General features: G+C 47.4%; 2 long non-coding RNA genes across 2 annotated transcripts in view; both read right to left on the bottom strand.

The window, feature by feature from the left end:
• LOC148218288 (uncharacterized) overlaps window positions 1-24,038 on the bottom strand; it is a 256,820-nt gene that overhangs the window by 65,956 nt on the left and 166,826 nt on the right. The window lies entirely within an intron of this gene.
• On the bottom strand, window positions 18,911-24,034 carry LOC148218290 (uncharacterized). The gene is made up of 2 exons (XR_015800522.1): window positions 20,131-24,034; window positions 18,911-19,836 (listed from the first exon to the last, which is right to left on the bottom strand). It is a non-coding gene; the product is annotated as an uncharacterized LOC148218290 (long non-coding RNA).

The following is a 24,038-nucleotide window of genomic DNA, read 5'->3' as shown; positions in this document are numbered from 1 at the left end:
GGTACACCTGGGTATCCCCCAAAATCACCTCAGTGCACTTGGGTGCCCCAAAAAATCACTTGGGTATACCTGGGTATCCCAAAAAATCACCTCAGTGCACTTCAGTACCCCTGAAAATTACCTGGACTACCCCAAAATCACCTGGATACACCTGGGTACCCCTTGAACACCTAAATCACCCTTGAGGGCCTCCAAAACTCGTGTCCCAAAAATCGTCATTGCTTTGACTGGGTGGACCTGGTGTCCCTGAATCCCCATTGACTTTAAAAGGTACATGTTGAGTCCTGTTTATACCCATTTATCTCTATAAATCCCTCCCAGTGGTCCCACTTAGGCCTCAGTGCTCCCAGTAACCCCAGTGTCTCCCCTTAGCCCTTCCCAGTCCTCTCAGTTGAACCACTAACCCTTCCCAATCAAGCCCTATTAATGGGTAGTCCTGGTATCCCTCAATCCCCTTTGACTTCAATGGGTAGACCCAATGTCTGAAAATTTTTGCTGCCAAAAATCCCAACTTTGGTCTCGGAATTCCCAGATTTGGGGCTAAAAACGAAGATTTTGGGCTTAAGTGGAGGCACAGCTCCAGCACAGGCTGAAGGTGTGGGATCAAGAACTTGTGATTAGCTCCCAGGAATGATGCCAGGACTTCCAGAGTGTCAGCACCATGATCCTGAAATGGAAAATTCCCAGATTTCAACCCAGTATTTCCCCCAAATTTCCCCATTTTAGCACCAAATTTCTGCAAAATCCCCATTGACTTTAATGGGCAGACCTGGTTTCCCTAAATCCCTATTGATTTCAAAAGGTAGACCTGATGTTCCTAAATCCCCTTTGATTTTTTAAAATAGGTAGACTTGCTATACCTTCATTGCCATTGATTTCAAAGGGTAGACCTGATGTCCATAAGATCTCTATTAAGAGAGGGATATTACAAGAGATGGAACAACTGAGAGACATTGTCAAAGATGGTTTATTGCTTTATTTCATCAGTCTCATAGAAGGGTGAGACATTCAAGGTGTTACATCCAGTGCCATAATATCAGAAGCTTCTTCATTCTTAGTTACAAATGCCTTATATTCGTTTTTTCACCAATCAAAAACTTCTATGAACTTTGCTAGTGTCTTTTTATACCAATCATTAATTGCTTAGCTTCCCATGGCCTCAGTTCAATGCATCATTTTTCAGTATATCATATAACACTGCACAAACCTACATTGATAGATCTTAACAGCTAATTAACTTTATAACAAGTTATTTTTACTGAACTTTAAAATCTTTTGGTATCTTACTTAACATACTGCTTTGCTTACATAATCCATATTTCTGTTTTCTTGAAACATATTTTTACTTAAACTGCAAACTTATATTCTTGTTTTATGTCTGTTTCACTTTAATGCTCTAATTCTCTAAGCCTTCTCCAAGGTCTCAGGTCAAACCTTGTACCCATCTCTATCTCTGAGCCTGTATGCCCAAGGCCCTGAGAGCTCTCTGTGCCTGCATTTCCCACACTGCAGTATCCCAATGGAGCCCTGGTTCCACGGGGACTCACAATGGCAGAAGGGTCTCCTTGGTTGCACAAAGTCCTGCAGAGCCCCTTGGTTCAACGAGGCCTCAAAGTGTCATCATGGCCTCCAGGATTCCATGAGGCCCCACAGTGTCACAATGGACCTTTGGTTCCATGGGGTCCAGCACTGTTCCATGAATCCTCAGTTCCATGGGGCCCTGTAGTGTCACAATGGACTCCTTGGTTCAATGGTGCCACACATTGTGACAATTGCCCCTTGGCCTGCCAGGACTCCATAGTGTCACAATGGTTCCTTGCTTCCATGAGGTCTTGTAGTGCCACAATGGACTCCATGATTCCATGAGGCCCTGCAGTGTCACAATGGCCCCTTGATTTCATAAGGCCCTGAAATGCCACAATGGCCCTTTTGTTTCACAAAACCTCAAATTGTAAAAATGACCTCCATGGTTTCATGAGGCCCTGCTGTGTCACAAAGGACTCTCAGCTCCATGATGCCCCATAGTGTCACAATGGTCTCCTTGGTTCTGCAGTGTCAGAATGCCCCCTCGGTCCCTTGGAGCTCACAGGGTCACTCTTGTGTCCTTGTTTCCATGAGGCCCTGCAGTGCCACAATGGTCCTTTGGTTCCACGTGACCTCAAAGTGTCCTCATGGCCTCCTTGGTTCCATGATGCCCTGTAGTGTAACAATGATCTCCTTGGTTCCAGTGTCAGAATGGCCCCTTTGTCCCATGGAGCCCCACACTGTCACTGTGGTCCCCTTGATTCCATGAGGCCCTGCCGTGCTGCAATGGCCCCAATGGCTACAATGGTCTCCAGTGAGACTCTCTACAACCACCTGAACAGAGGCTGTAGTCAGGTGGGGGTTGGTCTCTTCTCCCAGGCAGCACCTGACAGAATGAGAGGACACAGTCTGCAGATGAGCCAGGGGTAGTATAGGTTTGACATCAGGAAAAAATTCTTCACTGAAAGAGTGACTGGGCACTGGAATCTTCTGCCCAGGGAGGTGGTGGAGTCACCACCCCTGGTGGCATTTAAAAAAAGACTGGACGTGGCACTCAGAGCCATGGTTTAGTTGATGAGGTGATGTTAGGTGATAGGTTCGACTTCGTGCTCTCAAAGGTCTTTTCCAACCTCATTACCTCTGTGATGCTGTTTCATAATAGTCTCCATTGTTCCATGAGGCCCTGCAATGTCACAATGGACTCTTGCTTCCATGAGTCCCCACAGTGTAACAATGGACCCTTGGTTCCATGAGGTTCCTCAGTGTCACAATGGTCTCCTTGGATCTGCAGTGTCCCAATGGCCCCTTGGTCACAATGAACTTCTGGTTCCATGAGCTTTCATACTCTCAGCAACAGTACTGCAGTGTCACCATGGACCCTTTGTTCCACGAGGTTCTGTGCTATAACCTGGTCACCTTGGTTCTGTGAGGACCCACTGTCACCCAACCTCCAAAATACCAGAATAAGACTCCTTAACACTGATTTCGTGCTCAAGAGGACATCCTTTTTTTCAGGCTTCAGGTCCATTGTGGGATAACTCCTAAACTTATGTGGACACGTGATTCTACAAGTGTGTTGCTTATATTTAGTGACTGCATGCGTATTCTAATTTACCATTTCTATAAAACCCATGCCAAGTTCCCGAATCAATCTTTGTTTTTTCTATCACTGCACCCTTTAGCCAGATGTGTTTCTCTTCTCTTCTGAAAGTCTCTGCTGGGAAAGCAGCTCCTGCATGCCATGTTTCTCTGCTGAAAGTTCACAGGCACAGTAAAAATTGAATGAACTCTCTTGGTGTCAAGGCCAAGGCTTTGTGTGTGCAGGCAGAGGCAGGCAGGAGGCAGAGCTGTCAGCAAAGGAAGGGGCCAGCGAGGTGGGGCAGCCGGGGGATGACGACAGCCTGCAGGGACAGAGGCGCAGGGCATGGACACCGTAGGACAGCCTGGGCTGCAGAGGCCACAGGGATGGGCAGCAGCTGAAAGGCCCTGACACAGCCAACTCCTGCAGCACTTGGGCCATGCAGGCTGGCCCTGGGCCTGAGGCCAGCAGGGGACAAGTGAGCCTTGCTGTGCTGGGGCCTCATTGCCTCCTTGTCCCTGCTCAGCAGCCTGGCAGGGGCCGCCCCATGGTGCTGCCCTTGGCATTGCACATGGCCAGAGCCCAGTGGCCTGGGAAGAGCCCTGAGCAATGAGGGAGGGACAGGATCTGCCTTGCCAGGGGCTGGGGCTCAGCCCTTGGCCCTTTGCATTCCTGAAACACATCCAGGTGTGCTCAGCATCAGAGACACCTTTCCCTTGTTTGTCCTCACCTGTCATCAGTGCCTCCAGTGTTCTGCTCTAACTGGAACTTGGGGACATTTTCTGAGTCATATCCCTCTATTAAAACTTCTATAAACTTTGGAGTTTCAATTTAATTTTGATTTCTTGAGAAGTTTTCCTTCAGCTTCCTCTCAGGGACTGATGTCCAGGGGCTCAGCACTGTTGGAAATTCCTAGCTCTACAGAGATGGGAAACTAAGAGGGGTTTTAAAAATATTTTATTCCATTATCAGTCTCATTGAAGGGTGAAACATAAGAGATTTAAAACTCAATTCCATTCCATCTGAAGTCAAGTTATTTCCTGGTTACAATATTTTAATAATGTTTTTCAGTCTATTACCTTTTGCCACACAATGGTGGAAATAATTCTAACACAAATCACCTATTATTCTACCCCATTGTCACAATGCATCTTTCACAGTTCTAATTCTCCAAAATATCTGATATATTTGCAAGGCCATTGTTTGAAACTTGTTTCTAGTTCAATCTCTCTCAACAATGTCTTCTCTATTCCAGGGCCTTTCTGAGTCAGCACACCTTATCTCAGAGTTTGCATCCAGATGTACAAGACTGTGTGAGCTTTCAGTCAGGCTTTGAGAATCCTTTACAAATCCATTTCTCACAAATATCAATCACAGAATGCTGCAATCACCTCTGCTCTAAAGACAACAGTAACAAAATACAGCCTTGAAAATTGGAATGGATATTTCTAAGAAGGTCTTTGTCATATTTCTCCAGAACTGGAGTTGAAAAACTTCCAAATGAATGGCACCAGACCAGAGGGAAATCAAGGCAGAACTGTTGTTTTCTAGGAAACCTCTGAAGAATTTGGACAGAATCGAACTCCAAAATGTCTGATATTGCTCATGGGTCTCACTGAGGGCCACGACTGAGAAAGTGTCCCCAGGTTCCAGTGTGAGCAGGAAATTGGAGGCAGAGATGACAGGTGGTGTGGGAAATGCAGGCACAGAGAGCTCTCAGGGCCTTGTGCAAACAGGCTCAGAGATTGAGATGGATACAAGGTTTGACCTAGGACCTTGGAGAAGGCTTGGGAATCAGAGCATGAAAAGGAAAATTGATATAAAACAAGAATATAAATTTTAGTCTAAGTAGAAATATATTTTAAGCAAAGAGAAATATGCATTCTGTAAGCAAAGCAGTATGTTGAGTAAGATAGTAAAAGATTTTAAAGCTTAGCAATAGAACCTGTTATAAAGTTAGTTAGAAGTTTAAGATTTATCAGTGTAGGTTTATGAAGTGTTATAGGATTGGTTGAAAAATGATGCATTGTGGCAAAGCCATGAGAAGGAAAGCAATTAATTATTGGCATAAAAGAATGCTAGAAAACTTCACAGAAGTATTTGATTGGCTAAAAAACGAACATAAGACATTGTAACTAAGAATGAGGCAGGTTCTGATATTATGGCTTTGGATGTAACACCTTTAATGTCTCACCCTTCTATGAGACTGACACCATGAGGCCATAAACCATCTTTGACAACGTCTCTCAGTTGCCTCATCTCTTGTAATGTCAATCTCCCAATACACATTTTTTTGGCATCAGACATGACTAATGAAATCAATAGGGACTTATGGACAACAGGTCTACCCCATTAAAGTTAATATGGATTTCGGGACACTTGGTCTATCCATTAAAATCAATGGGATTTTGAGGAAATTTGGCCCCAAAATAGGGAAATGTGAGTAAATTTGGAGGAAATCTTGGGCTGAATTCTGGGAATTTCCACTCCAGGATTGCAGTGCCAATGCTCTGGATGTCCTGGATGAATTCCTGGAGGCCAATCCGGAATCCCTGATCCCTCACCTGCTGTCCATGCTGGAGCTGTGCCTCCAGGTAAGCCAAAAAACTTTCCATTTTCAGCTGAAATCTGGGAATTTTGAGCCCAAAATTGGTGTTTTTAGCACCAAAAATACTGGGACATCAGCTCTGCCCACTGTAGTCAACAGGAATTGAAGGACACCAGGTCTACCCCAGTGAAGTCAATAGAGATTTAGGGACACCAGGTCCGTCCATTGATAGGGCTTGCTTGGGAAGAGTTACTGTTTAAACTGGGAGCACTGGGAAGGGCTAAGGGGGGACACTGGGGTGACTGGGAGCACTGAAGCAAAAGTGGGACTACTGGGAGGGATTTGTAGAGATAAATGGAGATAAACAGGACCCCAGAGCTAACTCATTGAAATGAGTAAGAATTTAGGGACAACGGGTCTAGCCTTTAAAAGTAATAAGGTTTAGGGGAGCCAGGTCTACCCAGTCAAAGCAATGAGGATGTTTGAGACACTAGTTTTTGGGGGGCCCAGGGGTTGTTTCGTGATCCAGGTGTGCAAGGGGTACCCAGGTGTATCCAGGTGATTTCTGGGGGTACCCAGGTGATTTTTGGGGATAGCCAGGTCTACCCAGGTGATTGCTGGGGGGGATCCAGTTGATTTTGGGCAGTATCCAGGTGTACCCAGATAATTTTCAGGGATATCCAGGTTATTTTTGGGCACCCAAGTGCCCTGACTCAGCCTGACCGGCCAGGAGAAGATGATGGCCACTGTCCTCCCAGTTGACGTGGACACAGATGACCCTTGGCAGCTGTGGGGCTGTCGGGGCGCACCCCAAAATTCAGGGGTACCCCAGAACTCCAGGTGAGGACATCAGGGGTGGGAGGGAGCCCTGAGTTACCTCAGGAGAGGATGCAGTGCAGGTACAGCCAGGTGCTTTGGTGCATGGGGTTGGTGAAGATGGTATTCTGCAGCAGCTCCAGCTCTGTGTGGGCAAAGGAGGCACCCCAAAATCTCTAGGGGATACCGGGGGAAATCCCAATATCTTGATGGGGGCACCCAAGTATCCAGGAGTTCGGGTCTACCCATTAAAGTCAGTCGGGATTTAGGGAAACGAGATCTACTCATTGAAGACAATAGGGATTTAGGAACACCAGCTCTACCCATTCAACGCAACAGAACCCAGCAGCTCCCACTTTAGGCGAGGGACGGGCTGGAAAATTTTGGGGATCTCGCAAAATTGGGGGAGTTTTTTAGGGAATCCCTCGCCTTCCTTCAGCCTTCCAGGGGGCAGTGCCCTTGCCGTAGTTCCTGGTGGGCATCAGCAGCCACAGGCAGTGTTGCCAGGCTGAGAAGTTGGAGAAGCTGAGGATCAGCAAGGCTCTGGTGAAGGTCAGCTCAGCCTTGAGGTCCTGCCCAGCCACAAGTGCCTACCAGTGTTCCCAGGTGTGGACTGGGAAGGCACCAGTATAAACCCGTAAGCACTCCTGATCTCCTGAGGCTCATGGCAGCAGTTCCCAGTATAAACCAGTATGGCCTCATGCACCCAAACCCATTCCCAGTGTAGTCTACGGGCTCCTAGTGTGGTCCTGTGGCTCCCAAGTTTATATTGGGAAGGCACCAGTACAAACCAGTAAGCACTTGGAGCCACCCCTGAACCCCTGAGCCCATGGTGGCAGCTCCCAGCATAAACCAGTAAGGCCAGCACAACCTGAAGTCACTGCCAGTGGAGTGCCAGGCATCCCCAAGACACCTCCCAGTATAACCCAGTACACCCCAGTCTGACCCAGTAAAATACAGAATATCCCTGTATAACCCAGTATCAATCACTACAACACAGTCACCCCCAGCACCCCATCCCAATACAAATCAGTATAACCCAGTGTAACACACAGTCGGCCACTAGGTCCTCCCAGCCAGCAGGGGGCACTCATACGCCCCTGCTCCCTTTCCCAGTGGAACCCAGTCCAAATCAGAAACACCCCAGCACCCCATCCCAGTATAAACCAGTATAACCCAGTACAACCAGTACACACAGTGTTAGGTCCTCCTGGACACTCACACAGCCTCTCTCAGTATAACCCAGTACTACCCAGTGACCCCAGCCTCGTCCCAGCACAAACCAGTACAAACCAGTACAAGCCACTCACAGTTGCAGGGGTCGGCCACCAGGAGGTGCTCGCACAGTGCCAGGTCCTCCCGGCCAGCAGGGGGCGCTGCAGTGTCCATTGTGACCCTACAGAACCAAGGAAACCCCTGTGACACTGCGGGGCCCCACGGAACCAAGAGTCCATTGTGAGACACCTGGGCCACGTGGAGCCAAGGAACCATTGTGACACTGGGGAAACTCATGGGACCAAGGGGCCACTGTGACACTGTGGGGCCTCATGGAACCTGTGAGCCATTGTGACACTGCACGGCCTTGTGGAACCAAGGAGACCACGGTGACACTGTGGGGCCACCTGGAACCAAGAGTCCATTGTGACACTCTGGAACTACAGAGACCATTGTTGAGAGTATGGAACCTCGAGGACCTAAAAGTCCCCTGTGACAGAGCAAGATGTCATGGAACAGAAAGAGCATTGTGACACCGTGGGGCCCCATGGACCCAAATCTCCATTGTGACAGAACAGAACCTTATGGAACCAAGGGGCCTTTGCGACACTGCAGGGCCTCAAGGAACCAAAGAGTCCAGAGGTCTGAAACATTCATTGCAGATTTCTGAGTTTGGAAAGGGGAACCTGATGGTGGTACCTTGGGCTGGCACACACTAATCTAAGGTGTCTGTTTTCAAGGAGGAAATTAAGGAGTTTTAGATTAAAAAAAAAAAAACAATCTCTTTTCCTGAATGTTGCCAATTCTCCAAGCTAAGCAAGTCCCAGGTGAGTAAGGACAGACAGGATGGGGCTGGGGAATGTGGAGCAAGGTTGTCCACAGTGGCTCAGACCTCATGGCACAGCTTCTCTGAGCAGGCCAGACCTCCTGAGGGGAGACCCTGGATGAATATCAATCACAGAATGCTGCAATCACCCCTCCTCTAAAGAGAATAGTAATGAAATACACCCTTTAAAATAAGATTGTGTATTTCTCAGAATCTCTTGGAAATATGTCTCCATAACTGGATTTGAAAATCTTCCTAATGAATGGCACCAAACCAGAGGGAAATCAAGGCAGAGCCATGGTTTGTCAGGACTTGCTTGATCCCAATCAGCCCCGTGGTGCATTTGGTGCTGAGCCCTTGAAGCTCAGGGCCTGAGAGGAGATTGCACAAACCTTTCCAGGAGTCCAAGTTAGAAGAAAAACCCAAAGTGTCTCAAAGCATTAATGGGTCTCACTGAGGTCCATCCCCAACACAGGCTCCTCATGGACTCCTTGGAGGAGAAAATGGGTGGCCAAGACTGCCCAAAAATCTCTCAGACGAGAAAGGAGGAAGGAAAGTAGCTTAAAAAACTGAAGTACCTTGAAGCATTAATGAGCCTTACTGAGTGCTGTTACTGACAAAGTCTCTCAAGGGACTCATTAAAGCAGATAATTGGAGGCCATGATTGCACAAAGCTCTCAGAGACTCCAAGGCAAAAGCAAAATCCAAAGTCCTCTGAAAAACCTGCAGTCCCTGGGAGCATGAAGGAGCCCCCAGGGCCATTCCTGACCAAGGCTCCCCAGGGACTCGTCCCAGCACATCCCTGAGGCCACTGGGATGTGGGGGGATGCTGAGGGCAGGACAAGGGGTGACAGTGGCCAGCCTTGCTGGGGCTGTGCCAGGAGGCCCCAGTGGCTCAGGACAAGGTGTCTCCTCCCAGCCCTTGGTGGCACAGACCCTGCTGTGCTCCAGGGCACCAAGATTTGGCTTCACTTTGTCCCCACCTGTCATCTCTGCCTCCAATTTCCTGCTCTAACTGGAACCTGGGGACACTTTCTCAGTTGTGTCCCTCAGTGGAACCCATTAAAACTTTAGGAAACTTTGGAGCTTGACTGTGACTTGGAGTTCTTGAGAGGTTTCTTCAGCTCCCACTCAGGGACTGATGTTCAGGGCCCCAGCACAAACCCCAAGAGGGTCATTAAAGTCCTTGTGATGTGTCTGTGCTGATGAGCTGGGCTGAGCCCCCTGCACAGAATGTGATCCTGGCAACCAAGAAGAGCTTCAAAATCACATTTCTCTTGAGGAGCAGTTCCTGTGCACAGCTCAGCAGTGCTGGGGCACTGCCTGCAGCCACCCCGGGCACAGCACAGAGGCACAGAGAGCTTGAATCAGTCAGGGCTGAGAAGATGCTGAGAAGTGACTGGGGCAGAATCACTCCCAGCCCTTGACACAGGAAGCCTCTGGCTGCAGGACAATGCAGCTGCAGCTCCTGCAGTGATCTCCTAAAGCTGGAACATCCCAATGCCTGCAGACTGTGTGAGTACATTCTCTGATGATCTCTTGTGTAGAGCAGCCAGGGGTGCCCAGGGCTGTGGTGCAGAGCAGGATCCTGCAGCCCAGGGCGCTGTGCTGGGGCAGGGACTCTGCTGCCTGCCAGGGACAGCTCTCAGCCAGCCCTGGGAGCTGCTCCCAGCACTGGGGGACAAGGTCTGGGTGGAAGGAGACACCTGGTGAGGCTTGGAAGGTTTGTCCTTGTGTGATGAAGATAGTGCTGGGTTCTCAGCATGACATTTGACTGCAGAACATTTCCAAGGAGATTAAACAGGGAGCACAGTGAGAAAGGGGCTGCATAAAAGGCAAAGTCCTGCTTTTTTAATCTGCTGCACTGGGTTGCATTGCTGGGAGATTGCACATTGATATTCATCTCTCAGTTTAGGTTGAGAAAAATTTTTAAAAATTCTCTTAGATCTCAGTAAACCAGGCAAAGAAAGAAATCAGTACAGGGCCCCATACAGGCAGAATCAGTGTCGCTTTTCCAGCCTCCTCAAGGTTGTTGTGATGTTGCCATCAGAGCCTGCAGAGGCAGAGTTGGGCCTGGGCAGTGCCCTGTGCTGGGAGGGGTGTGCAGGGCAGAGCTGAGCACCCAGGGCTGGGCTGGGCTCTGGCAGCACTGGTAGGGCCCAGCCCTGGGCACAGGGAAGCAGCTGCTGGCAGGGACAGCTCCAGGCAGCAGAGCCCTGGGCACGCAGTGGGGGGAAAGTGCCACCAAGCTGGGCTGGGATATTCAAAGGCCTCTCCAAACTGAACTATTCCATCATTACTTTTCTTACAGATCCCCATGCCAAGACACAGCAAATGTCCAACAGCAGCTCCATCAGCCACTTCCTCCTGCTGCCATTGGCAGACACGCGGCAGCTGCAGCTCCTGCACTTCTGCCTCTTCCTGGCCATCTCCCTGGCTGCCCTCCTGGCCAACGGCCTCATCATCAGCGCCGTAGCCTGCGGCCACCACCTGCACACCCCCATGTTCTTCTTCCTGCTCAACCTGGCCCTCACTGACCTGGGCTCCATCTGCTCCACTGTCCCCAAAGCCATGCACAATTCCCTCTGGGACACCAGACACATCTCCTATGAAGGATGTGCTGCACAGCTCTTTTTCTTTGTGCTCTTCATCTCAGCAGAGCTTGCCCTGCTGACCATCATGTGCTACGACCGCTACGTGTCCATCTGCAAACCCCTGCACTACGGGACCCTCCTGGGCAGCAGAGCTTGTGCCCACATGGCAGCAGCTGCCTGGGCCAGTGCCTTTCTCAATGCTCTCATGCACACGGCCAATACATTTTCCTTGCCCCTGTGCCAGGGCAATGCCCTGGGCCAGTTCTTCTGTGAAATCCCCCAGATCCTCAAACTCTCCTGCTCCAAATCCTACCTCAGGGAACTTGGGCTCCTTGCTGTTAGTATTTGTTTAGCTTTTGGTTGTTTTGTGTTCATTGTTTTCTCCTATGTGCAGATCTTCAGGGCTGTGCTGAGGATCCCCTCTGAGCAGGGACAGCACAAAGCCTTTTCCACCTGCCTCCCTCACCTGGCTGTGGTCTCTCTATTTGTCAGCACTGCAGTGTTTGCCTACATGAAGCCCCCCTCCATCTCCTCCCCATCCCTGGATCTGGCATTGTCAGTTCTGTACTCAGTGGTGCCTCCAGCTCTGAACCCTGTCATCTATAACCTGAGGAACCAGGACCTCAAGGCTGCAGTGTGGACACTGATCTCTGGATGGTTTAAGAAACATTAAACCTGTTGCCAATTTCTGCAAGTCACTTGTAATATGAGTCGTTTTTTATAGTTCTTAATTTTTGATTTTAGGGAGTTTTTACCTCTGTTTTAGTCTAACAATCTTGTCCACAAAATAAACGCATTATTTATGACATTTCTCATTTTTCTGTCTTTCCACCATGTCTGTGGCCCCAGACTCTGTCAATAGGGGTTGTGTTCGTTCTCTGTGGCTTTAAACGAACTAAAGGATATCCCAACAAAGTTTGCACTGGAGATCCCCCTTCTCTGGAGCTTCCTTCTGCTTCCTTCTCTGGAGCTGCAGCAGCAATGTCTGTGTGCAGAGTTGGGAGCTGGTCAGGGGTGGCACAGCAGCTGTGCTCTTGCTGGCCACACCATTCCTGATCCAGGCCAGGAGCCATTGGCCTTCTTGGCCACCTGGGCACACTGCTGGCTCATGTCCAGCCTGCTGCCCATCAGTGTCCCCAGGTCCCTTTCTGCCTGGCTGCTGTCCAGCCACTCTGTCCCCAGCCTGGAGCACTGCAGGGGTTGTTGTGGCCAAAGTGGAGGACCCAGCACTTGGTCTTGTTAAACCTCACCTTGTTGGATTTGGGCCCTGGATCCAGCCTGTCCAGGTCCCTGTGCAGAGCCCTCCTACCCTCCAGCACACCCACACTCACAGCCAGCTTGCTGCCATCTGCACATTTGCTGATGGGGTATTCAATTCCCTCATCCAGATCACCAATCAAGATGTTAAACAGGACTGGGCCCACACTGATCCCTATGGGACACCACTGCACACACGCTGGATGTGGCACCATTCCCCACCACTCTCTGGGCCCGAACATCCAGCCAGTTCTTAGCCCACAGAAGGGTGAACTGGTCCAAGCCACAGGCTTCAGCTTTTCCAGTAAATGCTCTGGGACATGGTGTCAAAGGCTGAAATTCTGGTAGACAACATCCACAGCCCTCCCAGAATCCAGCAGCCCTGGCAGAAAACTCTTGGTGGGCAGGAGCTGGGCAGGAGGCAGCCGAGTGCCCTGGCAGCAAGGCAGGGCAGGAGCACCCTGGGCTGTGTGACCAGGACATCAAGGACATGGATTATCCAGGTCACTGGGGCATGGTTTGGGTTGCCCAGGGCAAGAAAGATGTCTGGCAGCTGGAGCAGGGTGAGGGAAGGGCCTCCAAGGTGGGGCTGGAGCCCTTTGGCTGTGAGGAGAGGCTGAGGGAGCTGGGCTTGTCCAGCCCGGAGCAGGGAAGGCTGAGGGGCTCCTCATGCCAGCCTGGCAGTGCCAGCCAGGAGCTGATGGAGAACACAGAGCCAGGCTCTGCACTGGGGGGGCTGGGGGGGACAAAAGACAATGGGTGGAAGGGGAATGACGGGACATCAGACAGGATATGTGGAAAACCTTTGTTCCCATGGGCTTAGACAGGTTCTGAGATGCTGCCCCATCCCTGGTCTTTGGGATTTTCCAATCCACACCAAATCAAGCCTTGAACCCCTTGGTCTGACCCAGTTTCTGACAGGTTTGGCTGCTGACTTGCTGAGGTCCCTTCCAACCTCAGCTCCTGGATGATCTTGGGATGATGCTGCTCCCGATTTTGGAATGGGCTGGAGCAGATGTTTATGGGACAGGAGCCCTCTGGGGCTGTAGGGGACCTGCAGCTTGTGAGGTGCATGAGCACATCTCATTAGCTGGGGCATTTGAGTACTTTATGAAATGTCAAAAATTTCCCACCAGGAGAGAACAGAAATTTCCTGGGTGTGTACAGATGGCAGGACAAGAAATACTGATCTTCCCCTGTACCTGTGTTACCACTACACTGTCTATTATTTCATGTCCCTCTTCATTTGGGTGTTTTCACCTCTCCTGTTTAAATGGCCATGTCTAAGGACATCTCTTCCCTAGACCAGCTCCTATGGCCTTGCCATTGCTCCCAGATTTCCTCCTCCTCTTGTTCTCTGGTCATTCCACATTAGTCAACATAATAATTGTGTTTAAATCTATCATAGAATCACCCTTTCTAATGTCTGTGTCTAAAACTGTTCCTATATGGAAATACCTTGTTCATGGTGGATACATCAGATACTGCTTTGACATTGTACAGAGCTGAGGAAAGAATTTGGAAGTTTATTGAATTTTATCAAGGGTACTTTGTTTTATGTTGGCCACGAAGTGAAACCTTCTGTTCCTCTGAGTCTCACCAGTTGCTGACCCCCAAAGGACACAAACCTGATGAGTTGTGGTTCCCACTGCAGTGCTGGCACTTGCACCTCCCTCCATCCCCACAGCAGAGCTGCCTTGTCCCAGAAAGTCCCTGGCAATGCAGGGATGAAGGAAACAGGACAGGCTGTGGGGATCAGGGGCAGGGCACAGGCAGGGATTTGGGGTGGTTGTGAGCCCAGGGCAGGTCCCAGCCCTTGGCCTTGGTGAACCTCATCCAATTGTCCTGGGCCCATGGCTCCAGCCTGTCCAGATCCCTCTGCAGAGCTTCCTGCCCTGCAGCACAGCCACACTCCCACCCAGCTTGGCCTCACCTGGACACTGACTCAGGGTGCCCTCCATGCCCTCGTCCAGATCAGCAAGAAAGAGATTTCACTGCCCTGGCCCCAGTCCTGAGCCCTGGGGACACCCCTGGATGTGGCTCCATTGCCCAGAACTCCTTGGGCTGGAATTCTGATTTTTATGGAGCTGTGCCTGCCTTTGGTTTGTTTGCTGACAAGAAATGAACATCCCTCTGTGTCTGGGGCAGCTCCTTCTCCAAGGAAAGCAGGTGGGAGTTGGTGCCAAGGAGCTGAAAGCTGCAGGCACAGCCTGGAGGGGAGGGAGCTCAGATTTGCACAAGGCTGCTCTGAGTGCCAGGGGTTGGATGGGGGAAATGGTGGGGTGGGGGTAGGGACAAAGTCAGCCATAAAGGGTCTTGATTTTCATATTTCTTCAGACTGCATTAGGAGGTGCTTGGGATCAATGTCAACTGGAGATTGCTGATAACAGTGTATAGACTGGAAAAGAAGAAACAGGAAAAAAATATTCTGTCATTTTTAAATGTAATGCATTCATTTTCAGTACAATTCTGAAATCTGTCTAATTAACCACAATGGAATTAAGACTTAAATTATTCCCATGGGCTTCCCTTGTTAGGGTGATTTGAAATGTTCATGAGCCCTGGGGCACTGAGTTCCTGAACTGAAGAGCTGAAGGCTGAACAAGCCTCTGGAGCTGTAAAATTCAGCAGCAGCCTCCAAGTTGCTGAGGATGTCAGCAGCCCCCACTGAGGCCATCCCTGCCCAGAGACCGTGGGGGAATGGGCAGACAAGGAGAGCGTCCCTGGGGCTGGGGAAGCAGAACTCAGAGGCACCAGCGGGTCCAGGTGGAAATGGACTCTGGAATGTGGCTGTGAAAGCCCTGCCTGGGCTGTGCCAAGCAGGACACACAAGCCCTGACCCCATCCCCTGGCAATGGGGACTGGTGGCCTCACAGGTTGCTCGTGGCTGTCCCTGAGCAGTGGGATGTGGGGTGGGAATGGTGAGGGCAGGAGAGCAGCAGGAGCCCTCCAAAGCTCTGTGGGATTGGAGAGGAGGCCACCAGCCCTGGCGCTGGAATAAACTGGTGTCATCTCATGGGTCTCAGTGGGAGGGACAGCAGCCACAGCCAGGGGACACAAATGTCATTGCTGCTGGCAGGGGGGGTCCCAGCCCCCCGAGGCCTTTGGTCACCCCCACTGCAGCTCTCCTAGCCTGGCCTAGGTCTGTGCTGGTTCCCTGGCAGACTTTACCCAGTGCCCCATTTCCCCAGCTCCCTCTGACCCTGGGAGCTCCCAGAGCTTTACTGATGTCCCTCTGGCCTCCCTCCTATTTCTTCAAATAAAAAAAGCAGTGTTTGGCTGAGGAATGGCCAATTCCTGTGGGATTCCCAACACCTGCCTTCTTCCCATACTCTGCTAAAGCTCCCGTGGCACTCAACCAGTCCCAGGCACAGCCTTGCTTCAATCTGCTCCTTCTCTCCCTCTGCCAGCACTGAAATCCACGTCCCATCCCCAGCCCTGCAGAGCAGCCCAGTCCTGTCTGGCCCTGCAGCAGGAACTGGAGGCACGGCAGGTCAGGGACAGCCACTCTGTGTCTGGAATGCTCAGCAGATGCTCAGCTCGGGCAGCTGCTGCAGCCCCAGGGCCAGCCCCGCAGCCCAGCACAGCAGCACAGAGTTGGCCCCGGGGCTCCTCAGGCCCTTAAAGCACACAAACACACACGGAGTGAAGCTGGAATACACAGAGAGCAAACACTGAAGATTGAAAGGACAGGGCAGACTCTGGTGATCAGGTACCAGGATCAGCCAGCAAAGTCCACTGAGCAGCCCCTGTTCACCATACAGCCAGAGAATGATTTGGGTTGGAAGAGCTCTGCTCTCATCTGACCCCCCTGCAATGAGCAGGCACATCCTTCACCAGATCAGATTGCTCAAAGCCCTTCACTGTTTACAGGAATGGGACATCCACAACCACCCAGGGAACTCGTTAACACAGCAATTATCAATCACACTTGTTACTACAGCAACTACCACAGCAACTGTTAATTTAGGATTCCTTCCTAAGTGTGGTGCCACAGCAAGCAAGGCTTGAACCACTTGTGATGCTCAGTTGCCATGGAAACCAGCAATAGGACCCCATTGCTATGGGCTTGTGCCATGGAATTCCAGAGCTGTGATGTCACCATGACAAGCATCAGCCCAACGTGCTGCTGGTGCCCAACACCATGGCAACCAGACATGGAAATGCTAAGCCAGGGACTGTTTCCATGGTAACCACCACTTGGGATGGCTGTCATGGCAACCATCATGGATACACTGCCATGTTGCCATGGACATTTCACTGAGACCTGTTGCTGTGGTTGGCTGCCACCACAACCATTTCAGGGCCTGTTGCCAAGGCTGGTTGCCATGACAACCTACACAGACACCCTCCATTGCTGCAATTTCCATGGCAACCATCAATTAACCAGTTTCCAGGGACTTTGTACGACATTTGCACAACTCATTTGCCATGGAAACGATCCCACAGTACTGTGGAAAGGTCAGTGCCATGGCAACCATCATAAAACTCCATTGCTACAGTTGGTTGCTGTCTTGGCTTGCAAAGCAGGATGTAACCAAAAGTGTGCATTCTATCACCACCTGTTAAAACCAGGTGGGGCAGTGTTCTTTATCTTTCCCACAACCCATCCTCCCTCCAGGAGATATCTCCTGTTAATGGGCCATTGACTCCCAGTGCATGGCTGATAAAATTCCATCATCCCATTGGGAGATGCTCCAGCCATGGGGAGGAGCCAAGACTTTCCTACCTAGACAAAATCTGAGCTTTAGAACATCACAGCAGCCTTTTTCCACTGGATTCCAGAGAAAAAACAGACCCTTCTTCATCATCACTGGACCTTCAGAGGAAAACTGCACCTTCTACAGGAGCACTGCTCCAACTGAACCACACCTGTCACTGCAGGAGGATGCAGCCACCATTTAATGGGACTGCACCAACACCCTGACTGACTGATGGGGTGTCAGGTTGGATTCTGACTCTGTCAATGTTTTGTGTTTTTTGTATTACTGTATTTTTCTTTTTCCTAGTAAAGAACTGTTATTCCTATTCCCATATCTTTGTCTGAGAGCGCCTTAATTTCAAAATTATAATAATTTGGCAGGAAAAGATTTACATTTTTCCATTTCAAGAGAGGCTTCTGCCTTTCTTAGCAAACACCTGTCTTTCAAACCAGGACAGTGGCCACGGTAACTATCCTGATGCCTCATTGCCAGGGCTGGGTGCACAGCACTGACAGTGCTGGTCCCTGGTGCTGGGGACTGGTTTGGGCTGGGAGGAGTTAACTTCCTTCCCGGGGGCTTCTCTGGGGCTGGGCTTGGATTTGGGCCAGGAAGAGTCCAGGAGGTTTTTGGTCCTGCCCAGAGCCAAGGCCTTTCCTGTTCCTCATCCTGCCCTGACAGTGAGGGGGTTGGGGGAGCACCAGAAAGGGGGAGAGACACAGCTGGGACAGGGGACCCTGACCTGGCTCCAGGGGACTCCCAGGCCATGTAGAAGAAGAATCAGTCTGGAAAGAAGGGACAGAAGCAGGAAGGGGGGGATGCTGGAAGTGATGGAGTTTGTGTCAAGTGCCTGGAATGGAGCCCTGCTTACCTGGGGAGAGATGAACACCCACCAGCCTGGGGGAAGCAGGGAGTGAATTCCTGGCTCTGCTTCCTTGCACAGCTTTTCCTTCCCCCATGGACCTGTCTGTGTCTGAGCCCTGGAGTTGTTTGGTCTCTTTCACCCTCTGGACTCTCCCCCAGTGGGTGCTGCAGTGAACTGGGAATGAGGGGCAGGTGCCAGAGAAAGGGACACAGAGATGCAGCTGTGGACTTGTCATGGCACAAGCACAGGGACCCTGAGGCACAGAAACAGGCAGGTATCATTTCACACCCTTCCCTGCTCTTTGCATTTCCTGCAAGCTTTCTGGAGCATTGCTGGAAATATTTTTGTAATTTCTGAGGTGATTTACACAACACCTCACAGGACACACTCATGGTATCAGGAGAATTATGTGATATACTATGGATTCACGTCCCTAGAAAACACCAAGGTTCTGATTGATTAGTTACTGTTTGAGTCTAGAAGTGGGCAGTACAAACTTCCATTTTTCACTTTCAACTGCTCATGTGGAAAGCACAGTATATTCTTCCAGATCTTTGCAAAATATTTGTTAGTTACATACAAAAAAAATTGTATTTACATCCCTACTCAATATAAGGAACCCAAACTACTGGCCTATCCATAAGACTACACAAAAAGAAGGCAATAAATATGTTTTACTTTCCACTTCAGACAAATCTCGGATTATTGATTTTTGATTCTATTTGAAAATTTTTCATTCTATTTGAAGATTTTTCATTCTATTGGAAGTTTGAAGAAACTTGTAGGTTTTTTGTTATCTCTAGGCTCTGAACTGGGAGTTGTCATTGTTGTGAAACCAAGATTAATCGGGATTAATACAGAAACAGATGTTCTAATCTATCCTTACACTTCTGTGGCAGAAGCTGCTGGTCCCTAGGAAGGCTAGCTGGTGATTTCTGTCTGTGTTCAAATATTCAAAGCAACAACATTTAATCTCACACTTTATATTTCAGAAAAACAATTTAATGGCATCTTAACATTGCTTTCATCTCTTATAACATGCATATTTTACTCTTCATGAAGATGAAATATCTTTTAATGCAAGTAACTCTATTGAAACTTCCATTTTAGAAATTCCAAAATCGTTTTAACATAGTGAAAACAAAACAGTCTAAAAAGACAGGTCTAACAGCCAGTGAAATGGAAAAAAAACAGAAGACTTCAGGCAAAAGTGCATACATTTAACACCTACATTTCTTTCACTGTGTTATCTATTCAGAAAAACAGTAAATTTAAAAGAACAGAAGTTCTTTAAAACCAGAATTTCTAATGACAGAAGCAGCTTTGAAACAACTTTCTATGTAGTTCTATTTTTTTCAAAATTTTAAATTGGCTAATTTGTGTCCCAACATTTTGAAGCACAAGGGAGGAAAGGTGGAAAATGCTCTGCAGGGGGGTGCAGTTATAGATCTATGAAGTTTATATGTGTAAAGGAAATGAAAATAATATTAAACACACTGAGCACGACAGAAAAATGCAACAAAGTACTAACTCAGAGAATAACAACGCTGTGGAGGCACCAGGGAGCAATGCCAGGACACTGGGCATTTCTGCATTTTAAGCAAAGAGCTTTACAGCTTCTTGAATTTTTCTTTTCCTGTCCATTTTGGAAACCGCCGCCCACCCCGCCTGGCGCATTCTCCTCATGGTTTGGAGTTTCAGTGCAGAGCCTGGAGATTTCCCATGGCATGGAGCTGGTGTCTAGGAAGGGAAATAAAGCCATCCATCAGTTTCTGTAAACAATCTCATTAACTGTTTGGTTTAATCTTATGAAAGGATAACATACCTTTTTTGGTGCTGTGGAATGTAATTGTGAAGCTTGTGGATAATCTTTGTACAATTTTTTAAACATTTCCTCTTCCGAGACTATGCTCTAATAAATTAAAAAGTTATTTAGTCACACTATATTAAAAAATACTTTTTCTTTCCCCCTCAGGATATTAAACTATTAAAAAAAAAAAAAGATGTTGTTATGAGCCATAACAGTTGAATAAAAAGAAAGCAAATTATGTACATATAACCACAATTCCAGAAAGAGCCAATCAAGTAAAAATACACACATAAATACTGGCTTGAATGTAGAAGCCCCAACCCTTTATCTTCACTCTTAGACACAGCAGTGAGTACAAAGAACTGTTCAGCACAGGATTTGTTCCCTGGCCCTTACCAGGAGGTCAGTGTGCTCAGAGCTGTCTGACTGAGAATCCAGCTGGACAAGCACTTTTTGCTTTTTCCTTGTGCTCTGCTCCGAGGGCAGGTTTGTGCTTCTTCCACTTTGCAGTTTATCTGTTGGAGGAGTCTTTATAATATATGTCTGGGAAAGTAAATGTTTGTTGTTTTAAATTTTATTTTATGGGGTAAATATAGAGTCTAAACCCAATCTCATGACCCACTTTACAGTCTGAGTGTCCAAGAAGACACCTGAGAGACGTGGTGGAATTATTTTCTTTCCATCCAAACACGAAGCAAAGACCCAAACAAAGTGGGGTGGGGTAGAAATATCCTTTTTTTGGTTGCCAAACTAGGAGAATGAACAGGAAGCTGTGGAAGAGTTGAGTTTCATGGCACATTGTTCTTGATGTTTATCTGCAGAAATTCTGGTTATTCTCAATTGCAGCCACTACACGTGGACTGTATCAAACATCTCAGAAAATGGAAACTAACAAAACTGCAGGAAGAGGCTTTCAGAGAAAGATTGACAGCAATATCAAGATTGGTGTTACTTGAAACAGCCCTTTCACTAGAAGTTAAACTGAGAAACATTGCAATAGTCCAGTGCAGTCCTTTTTTAGAAAGGTAACACCAAAACGATGGTGGATTCTGTTGTTCCAAGATGAAAACCACAAGCAAACTCCTGACAGGGAAGAAGGGCAAGTTCTGCAGTATTCAGTATTCAGGAATACTTTGATACTTCAGTAATTTTTACAGCTATATAAACTTTTTTCCCTTCCATAGAGAAAAAAGTGCTTTTATAAATGGACACTTTTGAAGACTAAGTAAAACAATTCTAGAGATATAAAGCAACAACTGAGAAAGAAAAATGACACACTGGGAGCCCTTCCATAAACTGCTGTCTAATGTCTCCATGGAATGGTATCACCCTTGAAAATCCCTGCTTATCTCAGGAAAAAAAAATTAAGCAACTACAGAGAAGTAAGAAATACAGAGAAGTAAGAACACAAAATGTGTTTTGATGAACACAAATAATTTATCATGGCACTTCAATTGATTCTACACATATAAATACTTCCAAACTCTAAAACCAATTAAAAAGTTAAAGTTACCTTGTGTTTCTTTTCACTTTCAGGAATCATATTTCCAGAGTGCTCTTTTACAAGATTCTCCTAAAACAGAGTTATGTGATAGGAAGGAAATATTTATTTGAATTCAGTTGTTAAGAATCTTCTTGGTGTAATTACAGAACACAGTTTATAATCACAGACTGTTACAAACTTCACACAAATATATGACCAGACACTGTTTTTCTATTCAATTTCATTCCTTACACAACTTCTAGAGCACAAGCCCAGGCCACACCTCACCCACACTGCTCAGTTAGTGAAAAACTCCACCTTTTCTTCAATTTCTGCTTTCAGCTGCTCCTTAAGGGATGACAGTTCACGTTTCAAACATGACAGCTCATTCTCCTAAAAACAATTAAATAAAGGCTAGGGTTAACTATGCCCAATCCAGAAAAAATAAAACAGTCCAAAATAATTAATAGGGATATTCATTAGATACAAAAGATAATTCTATTTGTTTTTCAACCCTATACTTGAAGCTTTGCTTTACCTTGTTTAAAATTAAAGACTGAAGTACTATAGGAAACAGGTAGTTGATCATAAGTGTTCAAGGTAAGACCTTAAAACACTTGGGAGAATGGGGTGAGAGGGCAGAATCGAACTATTTAAAACAAAAATTTCCTATTCAAACTGTGAAGTCAGAACATGACACACATGGCTGGAAGAGTAGACACAAACACACTGCTACTCCCATTTAGTTTTAGAAGCATTTGGAGTTTTTAGTGCCCAGAATAAGACCTGTAAGACAATAAAAGGAAATAAATTAGTGGGCTGATTTTTACTGTTCAGTCCCACTAAAGCAGATAGTTAACCCCTTCCCAAATATTCAATAGGAAGAAGTAAAACATGACATTTATAATTCTATTACACTCAAGGTGTGTGGGTTTAACACAGCTTGGCTCTCAGTGGGGGTGGAGTGTTATAAGAACATATTCTATTATTGGCTTTTCACAAATATTAAAATGAATGCTGTATGTATAATGTTGGAAAACTCTGCTGTATGAATATAGTTTCTTTTAGTTCTGCTATTAACAGAACTTAGAAATAGTAGTGTGATAAATACATATATTTTTCTTGGAGTATAAAATGATGATGTAAAAAGGTTTTGTTCATGTATGAGAATGATAAAAATGAGAGAATGATAAAAAAAAAAGATAATCAGGAAATTGTTCACATTCTTGGATTATTGGATACCAGAACCCCAGGGAAGAAGAAAAAAATTGATTTACAGGTTGGGGGGGGGATGATTTTGAAAAATGCTTGAAGATCTATGAATATACAACATGTTGATGCATTTAAAGAAGTGTTTTCTGAGTTAGTGGGTGGTCTTGGCTGAATGTCAAGCACCAAGCCTTTATAACCTTTTGCTTTACTTTTTGTCTCATTGTTTTTTATTCAACCTTTTAAATTTTACCAGGAAAGGGAACCTCGTTTTTCACAGGAGGAAGCCACAGAAGTGGCTTCTGAGAGAGAAAGCTTCTTCTGTTTCCAGCAGAGCCAATTTCTGAAGGTGCTGATGATGGACACATTGCTGGTCTGATTTTAAAAGTTGGTAATGCCTCTGTGATGACAGATTTAAGGAAGAAAAAAACTGTGTGCACTTCTTCTTCTTCTTCTGAGGGGTGGAACTGTGCGGCAGTAACGGTGTTGCAGTGTTCTCATCCCTCATGGTTTGAGGGAGATGTTGCAGTGTGTTCTTATCCCTCATGGTTTCAGGGAGATGTTGCAGTGTTCTCATCCCTCATGGTTTGAGGGAGATGTTGCAGTGTGTTCTCATCCCTCATGGTTTGAGGGAGATGTTGCAGTGTGTTCTCATCCCTCATGGTTTCAGGGAGATGTTGCAGTGTGTTCTCATTCCCCATGGTTTGAGGGAGATGTTGTGGTGTGTTCTCTTCTCAATAATTTGTTCCATTCCCCCCTGCATTGTTAAACTGTACCTTCCCACCTAGCTGTCCATCTTGCCCTAAACCTGCCCCTTGATCCAGAATGTTCCCTGTTCCTCCCACCATTAAGTTGTCAATCCCACTTTTTACCTACCCCTTAGTTTGGAAACTTCCCTGTCAATTCCCTGTTCTTTGAAGCCCCATTGATCTGTTTCATTTGTTCCCTCCCCCCGTGTTTCCTTTGGTTATGTATTGTAAACCTCACCTTGTGCTCCTTCCCAGCCTTCCCCTATTGGTAAAGAATTTGTGCCCTCCCCGAGAACCTCCCCTCTATAAATGTCCCTGCACACCCAGTTTCTTGGTCTGTCATCCCTGGAAAACTGAGATCAACCTTTCAGAGCTGCAAAACCCTGTAAGAACTTTACAATTGACAGAACTTGAGTAAAAATGAACCTGCAGACAACAATTTTCTCCTGAATCAGAGAAGGGGAAAAAGTGAAGACACGTGAAAAGAACGTGGTGACACTGAAGTCAGTGAGGGGAAGGAAGGAAAAGAAGTGCTCCAAACATCAGAGCTGAGATTCTTCTGCAAGCCATAGTGAGGACTATAACACACAAACTGTGTCCCTGGAATTCACAAAGCACATGGGGGAATGCACAGATCCACTCACAGCCCGTGAGAAGAGGTGCCCATGCTGGAGTGAGTGGATGTTAAAAAGCTAGTTATCTAGTGGGAAATTCAAACAAAGAGAGAAGATAAAGAGGCCACTTGTTTCCAAACTAGAACAGCTCATCCTCAAAAGACTTCACCCCATGAACTAATGGCCCATGCACAACAGTTGTGGGAATTCTGTTTGCCTGTGGGAGGGACTCATGTTGCAATAGGTCGG

This window comes from Sturnus vulgaris, unplaced genomic scaffold, assembly GCF_052056855.1.
Source record: "Sturnus vulgaris isolate bStuVul1 unplaced genomic scaffold, bStuVul1.hap1 Scaffold_192, whole genome shotgun sequence".
NCBI classification, from domain to species: domain Eukaryota; kingdom Metazoa; phylum Chordata; class Aves; order Passeriformes; family Sturnidae; genus Sturnus; species Sturnus vulgaris.
Note: the sequence above shows the minus strand (reverse complement) of the source record. Positions and strands in the feature narration are given on the sequence as shown.